The 10,870-nt window shown below is 42.4% G+C and overlaps 1 long non-coding RNA gene across 1 annotated transcript; it reads left to right on the forward strand.

Moving 5' to 3' along the window:
• The first annotated feature begins 316 nt into the window (after positions 1–316).
• On the forward strand, positions 317–7,698 carry LOC142723848 (uncharacterized). The gene is made up of 3 exons (XR_012875709.1): positions 317–423; positions 7,398–7,476; positions 7,555–7,698. It is a non-coding gene; the product is annotated as an uncharacterized LOC142723848 (long non-coding RNA).
• Positions 7,699–10,870: the final 3,172 nt, after the last annotated feature.

Here is a 10,870-nt window from a genome sequence, read left to right on the forward strand (position 1 = left end):
TATACTCCCCTGCGCCACAATAGAAACTAGAGGTCAAGGAAAAATAATTTCCCTTCATGTAACTCTGCTTCCTGTCAACTGAAAAGTTAGCCGCCAGAGGGAAAAAATGTTTCCCCATTGTGGAGTACAAGAAAGTCTAATTCCCAGGTGGGGCTTTCTTGTACTCATCGGGGAAACATTTTTACTTCTGACAGATGATTTTTCCGTTAACAGGTGACAGAGTTCAATAGGGGGGGGGGGGGTGTGTTAGGGGGAGGAGGGGGGAAAATATGGTCTGTTCACAGTTTGTGTTTTTTCCACCCCTGCCCTAGATTTCAATCCTATATCCGCCCCTGTGTGCAGAATATCACAAGTTCACAACAGAGCTTGCAGAGGAGAAGCGCACGCCCCTGCGGACCACGATACAGAGAGCGCGTCTAACGAGTGAGTATGGCAACTCTGCACCTCTCCTCAGCCTCCACATGTTATTGGATGAGAGGAGGAGGAGAAGGGCGGACTGTGGCTGATAACATTCACTACTGGTATATACTTATATCTGCGGTATATTCACTGCTGCTATATATGGATCAGAGCGGTATATACACTGCTGCTATATATGGATCTGTGCGGTATATTCACTGCTGCTATATATGGATCAGAGCGGTATATACACTGCTGCTATATATGGATCTGTGCGGTATATTCACTGCTGCTATATATGGATCTGTGCGGTATATTCACTGCTGGTATATATTTATATGCGCGGTATATTCACTGCTGCTATATATGGATCTGTGCGGTATATTCACTGCTGCTATATATGGATCAGAGCGGTATATTCACTCCTGCTATATATGGATCTGTGCGGTATATACACTGCTGGTATATATGGATCAGAGCGGTATATACACTGCTGCTATATATGGATCTGTGCGGTATATTCACTGCTGCTATATATGGATCTGTGCGGTATATACACTGCTGCTATATATGGATCAGAGCGGTATATTCACTGCTGGTATATATGGATCTGTGCGGTATATACACTGCTGCTATATATGGATCTGTGCGGTATATTCACTGCTGCTATATATGGATCTGTGCGGTATATACACTGCTGGTATATATGGATCTGTGCGGTATATTCACTGCTGCTATATATGGATCTGTGCGGTATATACACTGCTGTTATATATGGATCTGTGCGGTATATACACTGCTGCTATATATTGATCTGTGCGGTATATTCACTGCTGCTATATATGGATCAGAGCGGTATATACACTGCTGCTATATATGGATCTGTGCGGTATATTCACTGCTGCTATATATGGATCTGTGCACTATATTCACTGCTGGTATATATTTATATGTGTGGTATATACACTGCTGCTATATATGGATCTGTGCGGTATATACACTGCTGCTATATATGGATCTGTGCGGTATATTCACTGCTGCTATATATGGATCAGAGCGGTATATTCACTGCTGGTATATATGGATCTGTGCGGTATATTCACTGCTGCTATATATGGATCTGTGCGGTATATTCACTGCTGCTATATATGGATCTGTGCGGTATATACACTGCTGCTATATATGGATCAGAGCGGTATATTCACTGCTGCTATATATGGATCTGTGCGGTATATTCACTGCTGCTATATATGGATCTGTGCGGTATATACACTGCTGCTATATATGGATCTGTGCGGTATATTCACTGCTGCTATATATGGATCAGAGCGGTATATACACTGCTGCTATATATGGATCTGTGCGGTATATACACTGCTGCTATATATGGATCTGTGTGGTATATACACTGCTGCTATATATGGATCTGTGCGGTATATACACTGCTGGTACATATTTATATGTGCGGTATATACACTGCTGGTACATATTTATATGTGCGGTATATTCACTGCTGCTATATATGGATCAGAGCGGTATATACACTGCTGCTATATATGGATCTGTGCGGTATATTCACTGCTGCTATATATGGATCTGTGCGGTATATACACTGCTGCTATATATGGATCTGTGCGGTATATACACTGCTGCTATATATGGATCTGTGTGGTATATACACTGCTGCTATATATGGATCTGTGCGGTATATACACTGCTGGTACATATTTATATGTGCGGTATATTCACTGCTGCTATATATGGATCAGAGCGGTATATACACTGCTGCTATATATGGATCTGTGCGGTATATTCACTGCTGCTATATATTTATATGTGCGGTATATTCACTGCTGCTATATATGGATCTGTGCGGTATATACACTGCTGCTATATATGGATCAGAGCGGTATATACACTGCTGCTATATATGGATCAGAGCGGTATATACACTGCTGCTATATATGGATCTGTGCGGTATATTCACTGCTGGTATATATGGATCTGTGCGGTATATTCACTGCTGTTATATATGGATCTGTGCGGTATATTCACTGCTGCTATATATGGATCTGTGCGGTATATACACTGCTGGTATATATGGATCTGTGCGGTATATTCACTACTGGTATATACTTATATCTGCGGTATATTCACTGCTGGTATATATGGATCTGTGCGGTATATACACTGCTGCTATATATGGATCTGTGCGGTATATTCACTGCTGCTATATATGGATCTGTGCGGTATATACACTGCTGGTATATATATGGATCTGTGCGGTATATACACTGCTGCTATATATTGATCTGTGCGGTATATACACTGCTGCTATATATTGATCTGTGCGCTATATACACTGCTGGTACATATTTATTTATAGGTTGTGCGCAGTTTATTTTTTGCTTTGCTTCTGTTCCATATGCCTTTTTTTCTAAATATACATTTTTGCCCCTTGCAGTTAAAGGGGTTGTTCCAAGATTAAATGTTATCCCCTGTCTACAGGACAGGACATAACATGCTGATCGGTGGGGGTCTGACCACTGGGACCCCCACTGATAACTGGAACGGTGGTCCCTTGTACCCCTGAGTAACTGGAGCGACAGGGTGTATGCAGCGTCATTAACTCAGGGGTACGAGGGACCCCCACTGATCAGCATGTTATGTCCTGTCCTGTAGAGAGGATAACATTTAATCTTGGGACAACCCCTTTAAGACCTGAACATGCAGTGAATAGTTTTCAGATGATATTACTGGCTCGATGATCACATTCATTCCTAGTCTGGTCTGTGCAGTTTCGGTTTACAAATATTACGGATTGGTAGTACAGATCCAACAGACGTGGACAGAAAGCAAGTGCAGCATGCGTTACTATACTGACTGTAAAGTGCAGCGTGCGTTACTATACTGACTGTAAAGTGCCGCATGTGTTACTATACTGACTGTAAAGTGCCGCATGTGTTACTATACTGACTGTAAAGTGCCGCATGTGTTACTATACTGACTGTAAAGTGCCGCATGTGTTACTATACTGACTGTAAAGTGCAGCGTGCGTTACTATACTGACTGTAAAGTGCCGCATGTGTTACTATACTGACTGTAAAGTGCAGCGTGCGTTACTATCCTGACTGTAAAGTGCCGCATGTGTTCCTATACTGACTGTAAAGTGCCGCATGTGTTACTATACTGACTGTAAAGTGCCGCATATGTTACTATACTGACTGTAAAGTGCAGCGTGTGTTACTATACTGACTGTAAAGTGCAGCATGCGTTACTATACTGACTGTAAAGTGCAGCGTGTGTTACTATACTGACTGTAAAGTGCCGCATGTGTTACTATACTGACTGTAAAGTGCAGCGTGCGTTACTATACTGACTGTAAAGTGCAGCGTGCATTACTATACTGACTGTAAAGTGCCGCATGTGTTACTATACTGACTGTAAAGTGCCGCATGTGTTACTATACTGACTGTAAAGTGCAGCGTGTGTTACTATACTGACTGTAAAGTGCAGCGTGTGTTACTATACTGACTGTAAAGTGCCGCATGTGTTACTATACTGACTGTAAAGTGCCGCATGTGTTACTATACTGACTGTAAAGTGCAGCGTGTGTTACTATACTGACTGTAAAGTGCAGCGTGTGTTACTATACTGACTGTAAAGTGCCGCATGTGTTACTATACTGACTGTAAAGTGCAGCGTGCGTTACTATACTGACTGTAAAGTGCAGCGTGCGTTACTATACTGACTGTAAAGTGCAGCGTGCGTTACTATACTGACTGTAAAGTGCAGCGTGCGTTACTATCCTGACTGTAAAGTGCCGCATGTGTTCCTATACTGACTGTAAAGTGCCGCATGTGTTACTATACTGACTGTAAAGTGCCGCATGTGTTACTATACTGACTGTAAAGTGCAGCGTGCGTTACTATACTGACTGTAAAGTGCAGCGTGTGTTACTATACTGACTGTAAAGTGCAGCATGCGTTACTATACTGACTGTAAAGTGCAGCGTGTGTTACTATACTGACTGTAAAGTGCCCGCTGTGTTACTATACTGACTGTAAAGTGCAGCGTGTGTTACTATACTGACTGTAAAGTGCCGCATGTGTTACTATACTGACTGTAAAGTGCAGCGTGCGTTACTATACTGACTGTAAAGTGCAGCGTGTGTTACTATACTGACTGTAAAGTGCAGCATGCGTTACTATACTGACTGTAAAGTGCAGCGTGTGTTACTATACTGACTGTAAAGTGCAGCGTGCGTTACTATACTGACTGTAAAGTGCCGCATGTGTTACTATACTGACTGTAAAGTGCAGCATGTGTTACTATACTGACTGTAAAGTGCAGCATGTGTTACTATACTGACTGTAAAGTGCCGCATGTGTTACTATACTGACTGTAAAGTGCAGCATGTGTTACTATACTGACTGTAAAGTGCAGCGTGCGTTACTATACTGACTGTAAAGTGCCGCATGTGTTACTATACTGACTGTAAAGTGCAGCATGTGTTACTATACTGACTGTAAAGTGCAGCGTGCGTTACTATACTGACTGTAAAGTGCCGCATGTGTTACTATACTGACTGTAAAGAGCAGCATGTGTTACTATACTGACTGTAAAGTGCAGCATGTGTTACTATACTGACTGTAAAGAGCAGCATGTGTTACTATACTGACTGTAAAGTGCAGCGTGCGTTACTATACTGACTGTAAAGTGCAGCGTGCGTTACTATACTGACTGTAAAGTGCAGCATGTGTTACTATACTGACTGTAAAGTGCAGCATGTGTTACTATACTGACTGTAAAGTGCAGCGTGCGTTACTATACTGACTGTAAAGTGCCGCATGTGTTACTATACTGACTGTAAAGTGCAGCATGTGTTACTATACTGACTGTAAAGTGCAGCGTGCGTTACTATACTGACTGTAAAGTGCCGCATGTGTTACTATACTGACTGTAAAGAGCAGCATGTGTTACTATACTGACTGTAAAGTGCAGCATGTGTTACTATACTGACTGTAAAGAGCAGCATGTGTTACTATACTGACTGTAAAGTGCAGCGTGCGTTACTATACTGACTGTAAAGTGCAGCGTGCGTTACTATACTGACTGTAAAGTGCAGCATGTGTTACTATACTGACTGTAAAGTGCAGCATGTGTTACTATACTGACTGTAAAGAGCAGCATGTGTTACTATACTGACTGTAAAGAGCAGCGTGTGTTACTATACTGACTGTAAAGTGCCGCATGCGTTACTATACTGACTGTAAAGTGCAGCGTGCGTTACTATACTGACTGTAAAGTGCCGCATGTGTTACTATACTGACTGTAAAGTGCAGCGTGCGTTACTATACTGACTGTAAAGTGCCACATGTGTTACTATACTGACTGTAAAGTGCAGCGTGTGTTACTATACTGACTGTAAAGTGCAGCGTGCGTTACTATACTGACTGTAAAGTGCAGCATGCGTTACTATACTGACATGTGTTACTATACTGACTGTAAAGTGCAGCATGTGTTACTATACTGACTGTAAGGTGCCGCATGTGTTACTATACTGACTGTAAAGTGCTGCATGTGTTACTATACTGACTGTAAAGTGCCGCATGTGTTACTATACTGACTGTAAAATGCCGCATGGGTTACTATACTGACTGTAAAGTGCAGCGTGCGTTACTATACTGACTAAAGAGCAGCGTGCGTTACTATACTGACTATAAAGTGCCGCATGTGTTACTATACTGACTGTAAAGTGCCGCATGTGTTACTATACTGACTGTAAAGTGCAGCATGCGTTACTATTCTGACTGTAAAGTGCCGCATGTGTTACTATACTGACTGTAAAGTGACGCATGTGTTACTATACTGACTGTAAAGTGCCGCATGTGTTACTATACTGACTGTAAAGTGACGCATGTGTTACTATACTGACTGTAAAGTGCCGCATGTGTTACTATACTGACTGTAAAATGCCGCATGGGTTACTATACTGACTGTAAAGTGCAGCGTGCGTTACTATACTGACTAAAGAGCAGCGTGCGTTACTATACTGACTATAAAGTGCCGCATGTGTTACTATACTGACTGTAAAGTGCCGCATGTGTTACTATACTGACTGTAAAGTGCAGCATGCGTTACTATTCTGACTGTAAAGTGCCGCATGTGTTACTATACTGACTGTAAAGTGCCGCATGTGTTACTATACTGACTGTAAAGTGACGCATGTGTTACTATACTGACTGTAAAGTGCAGCGTGCGTTACTATACTGACTGTAAAGTGCCGCATGTGTTACTATACTGACTGTAAAGTGCAGCGTGCGTTACTATACTGACTGTAAAGTGCCTCATGTGTTACTATACTGACTGTAAAGTGCCGCATGTGTTACTATACTGACTGTAAAGTGCCACATGTGTTACTATACTGACTGTAAAGTGCCGCATGTGTTACTATACTGACTGTAAAGAGCCATTAAAGGAGCCCTGACACAAGTTTGAACACTGACATTGTTCTTTCATTTTTGTGTTTGAATTTTGGATACACGTTGCCCTGGTCATTTTACTAGTATTTATAGCTGGGGCAATATAGGGATATTTACTACACAATTGCCTGTAGCATTATGAGACCTTGCAGTTTATAACAATGATGTTCAATAAGGGCCTGTTCACATCACCGTTCGATTCCGTTCCGTTCCGTAGTCGACTCCGCTATTGATTCCGTCGGAAAACCGGAAACCAGCCGGAATGGTGACGAACGGAAGCCATTAGCGATGTTTCCATCAACATTGAGATCAATGGTGACTGAAACGGAAGCTGTGCTGTCACTTTCACTTTCCGTTGCGGGGTTCACCCGACAGAACCTCGGAACGGAAGCGAACGGTGATGTGAACAGGCCCTAATGTATTTTTTTGTTCACACAGCTTTAATTTTTTTGTTTCGTTTTACAAGTTGTTTCTTACTTACAATTTATTTTTATTTATTTTTTTTGTGTGGAGGGCGGGGGGGCGCCATTTCCATTTTCGCCTCAGGCAGCAGAAAAGCTAGAATCGGCCCTGGTCATAGGAAACAACAATGGTAAGGCAATATGCACTCACCTGGACGGGTTATGCTGACCAGGCACAACGCTGTTGAACAGTATAGAACGATCTCCAGCAGGCACGACGCTGAGAGGATACGTGTGGAGAAGACACACCCAGGGTGTGTACAGCCAGATGCGAGGTGTAGCTGCTGCCAAGGTCCAAAAGCCGGTGAACGGAGATTCACCGTTAATGATAAGGTGAGAGATTGGAAAAAAGAAGGACCAATATAAGGCGCTGCTATACCAAACTAAGTTTTTATTTTGAGTAGGTTATTGATAGGCTACGCGTTTCGACGCAGAACATGCGTCTTCATTAGGCCATGAACATACAAAAGAGACATCACATATATATATACAAGTAGATAATAAAATATCAACCAATCACAAAGAGGAAACAGGGAGGGGACACTGGGAACTCCTACAAAGAGAAACGGACGAAATCCCGCTAAAAAAACAACCAAATTTGATTAATACAATGTATGTGAATTTGATAAAAAGGCATATGTGATAAATGAATTTAAAATAAATTTAAAATATGGGACAATTGTATCGAAAAACAAAAGATACTACTAAACGATCCATTTCAGTTGGTGTTTGAAGTGTGAGCCGTTTTAAAAACACAACATCGCTAAACTCATGCGGTCAAATCGTACTGATATAGTAATTTAAAATAACCCATAAGGGTAAAATCGGGAGTATAGATAATAATGGATCCACTATTTATTCTTTAGTAAAGAAAAAAATCTAATTAACAATCAGATAGAAAAAAACCGGCAAAACGGGCGAATGATATGAAAAACGCTATAAATATTATAAATGAACCAAATATTGTTCAATCAATTAAAAACGAAAATGACATTCAATAATTTAGTCAGACTATTCTGAATAAAAAAAAATCAAGAATTCATTCAAGTAAAACGCCAGGACGGCTAAAAAAGTGGCGTCTTTATAGTCAAGGCAACAGTAGTTTTATAATAGATACCTGGAAAATATGTGAAATTGATAGAACATCTATACTATAACACTAATTATACATTTGTACTGTAATGAAAAACAAATCAATTGTCAGACTAAGCCTATATAAACCAATGTATTAACCCCTTAATGACCGCCGATAAGCCTTTTCACGGCGGTCATTAATGGGCTTTATTCTACAGCGCCGCCATTGTACGGCGCTGCTGTAGAATAAAGTAAACAGAGCAGGGAGCCGTCAAATCTCCCTGCTCTCAGCTGCCAGAGGCAGCTTAGGACTGGGGGCGTCCCTGCTCTGCCGGGTGAGATCGATATTGGTATCGATCTCACCCGTTTAACCCTTCAGATGCGGTGCACAATAGCGTGCACCGCATCTGAATGGTTTTGGAGAGGGGGAGGGAGCTCCCTCTCTCTCCCACCGACACCCGGCGATAAAATCGCCGAGTGTCTGTGTCTTCTATGGCAGCCGGGGGTCTAATAAAGGCCCCCAGGTCTGCCTGGAGCGAATGCCTGCTAGATTATGCCGCCGGCATGACCTAGCAGATGCCTGTCCGTTTTAAACGGACAGGCAGTAATAGGGTATATGCACACACACTAATTACGTCCGTAATTGACGGACGTATTTCGGCCGCAAGTACCGGACCGAACACAGCGCAGGGAGCCGGGCTCCTAGCATCATACTTATGTACGATGCTAGGAGTCGCTGCCTCTCTGCAGGACAACTGTCCCGTACTGTAATCATGTTTTCAGTACGGGACAGTTGTCCTGCAGCGAGGCAGGGACTCCTAGCGTCATACATAAGTATGATACTAGGAGCCCGGCTCCCTGCAGTGTGTTCGGTCCGGAACTTGCGGCCGAAATACGTCCGTCAATTACGGACGTAATTAGTGTGTGTGCACATACCCATACACTGCAATACAAAAGTATTGCAGTGTATTATAATAGCGATCGGAGGATAGTGAAGTCCCCTAGTGGGACTAGTAAAAAAGTTAAAAAAGTTTAATAAAGTTAATTTAAAAAAAAAGTGAAAAAAAAATAATGAAAAACCCATTTTTTCCCCTTACAAAATGCTTTACTATTAAAAAAAACTACAATAAAGCAAAAAAGTTACACATATTTGGTATCGCCGCGTCCGTACGACCCCGACTATAAAGCTGTTACATTATTTAACCCGCACGGTGAACGCTGTAAAAAATAAAATAAAAAACAATGGAAAAATTGCTGTTTTCTGTTAATCCTGACTTTAAAAAAATGTGATAAAAAGTGATCAAAAAGTCGCATCTACTCTCAAATGTTACCAATAAAAACTGCAAGTCGTCCCGCAAAAAACAAGACCTTATACAGCTATGCCGACGCAAACATAAAAAAGTTACAGCTCTTCGAATGTGACAATGGAAAAATGTAAAAAATGGCTTGGACATTAGGGCCCAGAATGCAAGCAGGGGGAATGGGTTAATAAATAAATAAATAATCACAAACACATGAAAGATGCGAAGGACGGCCAAACCCTTCAAATTATGAAAAAACTATTAGGGTCAGTATTGATAAAAAATTAGAAACAATAAATAAAGAAATATTAGTAACTATACCTCATGATGTCAGAGCTGGGACCCGCATCTATCAGACATTTATGGCGTATCCTGTGGATATGCCATAAATGTCTGTCATCACACAACCCCTTTAGCAATGTTATTGACTAAGCAACATATACAATATAAAGAACTTGTGGCCTCTTGGAAGTCATCAGTCAAAGGTAAGGTTACAGTTTGGTAATCCCATACAAGAATGTTCTTTTTAGAAAACGACAGTGCCAATAAGGTAACTAATGGATTGATACTCATTGTAAGGAACTAATACATTCACTGGCGTAGCTATAGGGGTCGCAGCGGTCGCAATTGCGACCGGGCCCCGAAGCCAGGGGGGCCCACGGCCCCCCGCACCACATCAATAAAAAGTTACTATAGTAACTCGGGCCGCGGGCCCCTGTTACTATAGTAACATACTTTACTTACCTTCCTGGTTCCGGATGGCAGCGGAGGTCCTGACGTCAGGCGCTGTGCGCAGCGCATGACGTCACAGCGCTATGCGCCGCGCACAGCATCGAGACGACAGAACTCCCGCCGCGGCCGAAGAGGAAGGTAAGGTTAGCCCTGACTGGCGGGGTCCGACTCCCGGGACCCGCCAATTAGCTGTTTTGAAGGGGCCGCAGCACTCGTACGAGAGCTGCTCCCCTTCATTCCTGTCACTTCATTCCGGTCACACTGTGAATCCGTGTCGGCGATTCACAGTGTGAGCGAGTAGTGAAATGAAGGGTAAGCAGTTCTCATACGAGTGCTGCGGCCCCTTCAAAACAGCGGATTGGCGGGTCCCGGGAGACACATCAGCTATTGATGGCCTATCCTGAGGATAGGCCATCAA

The sequence above is a fragment of the Rhinoderma darwinii genome, unplaced genomic scaffold, assembly GCF_050947455.1.
Source record: "Rhinoderma darwinii isolate aRhiDar2 unplaced genomic scaffold, aRhiDar2.hap1 Scaffold_56, whole genome shotgun sequence".
Classification (NCBI taxonomy): Eukaryota; Metazoa; Chordata; class Amphibia; order Anura; family Rhinodermatidae; genus Rhinoderma; species Rhinoderma darwinii.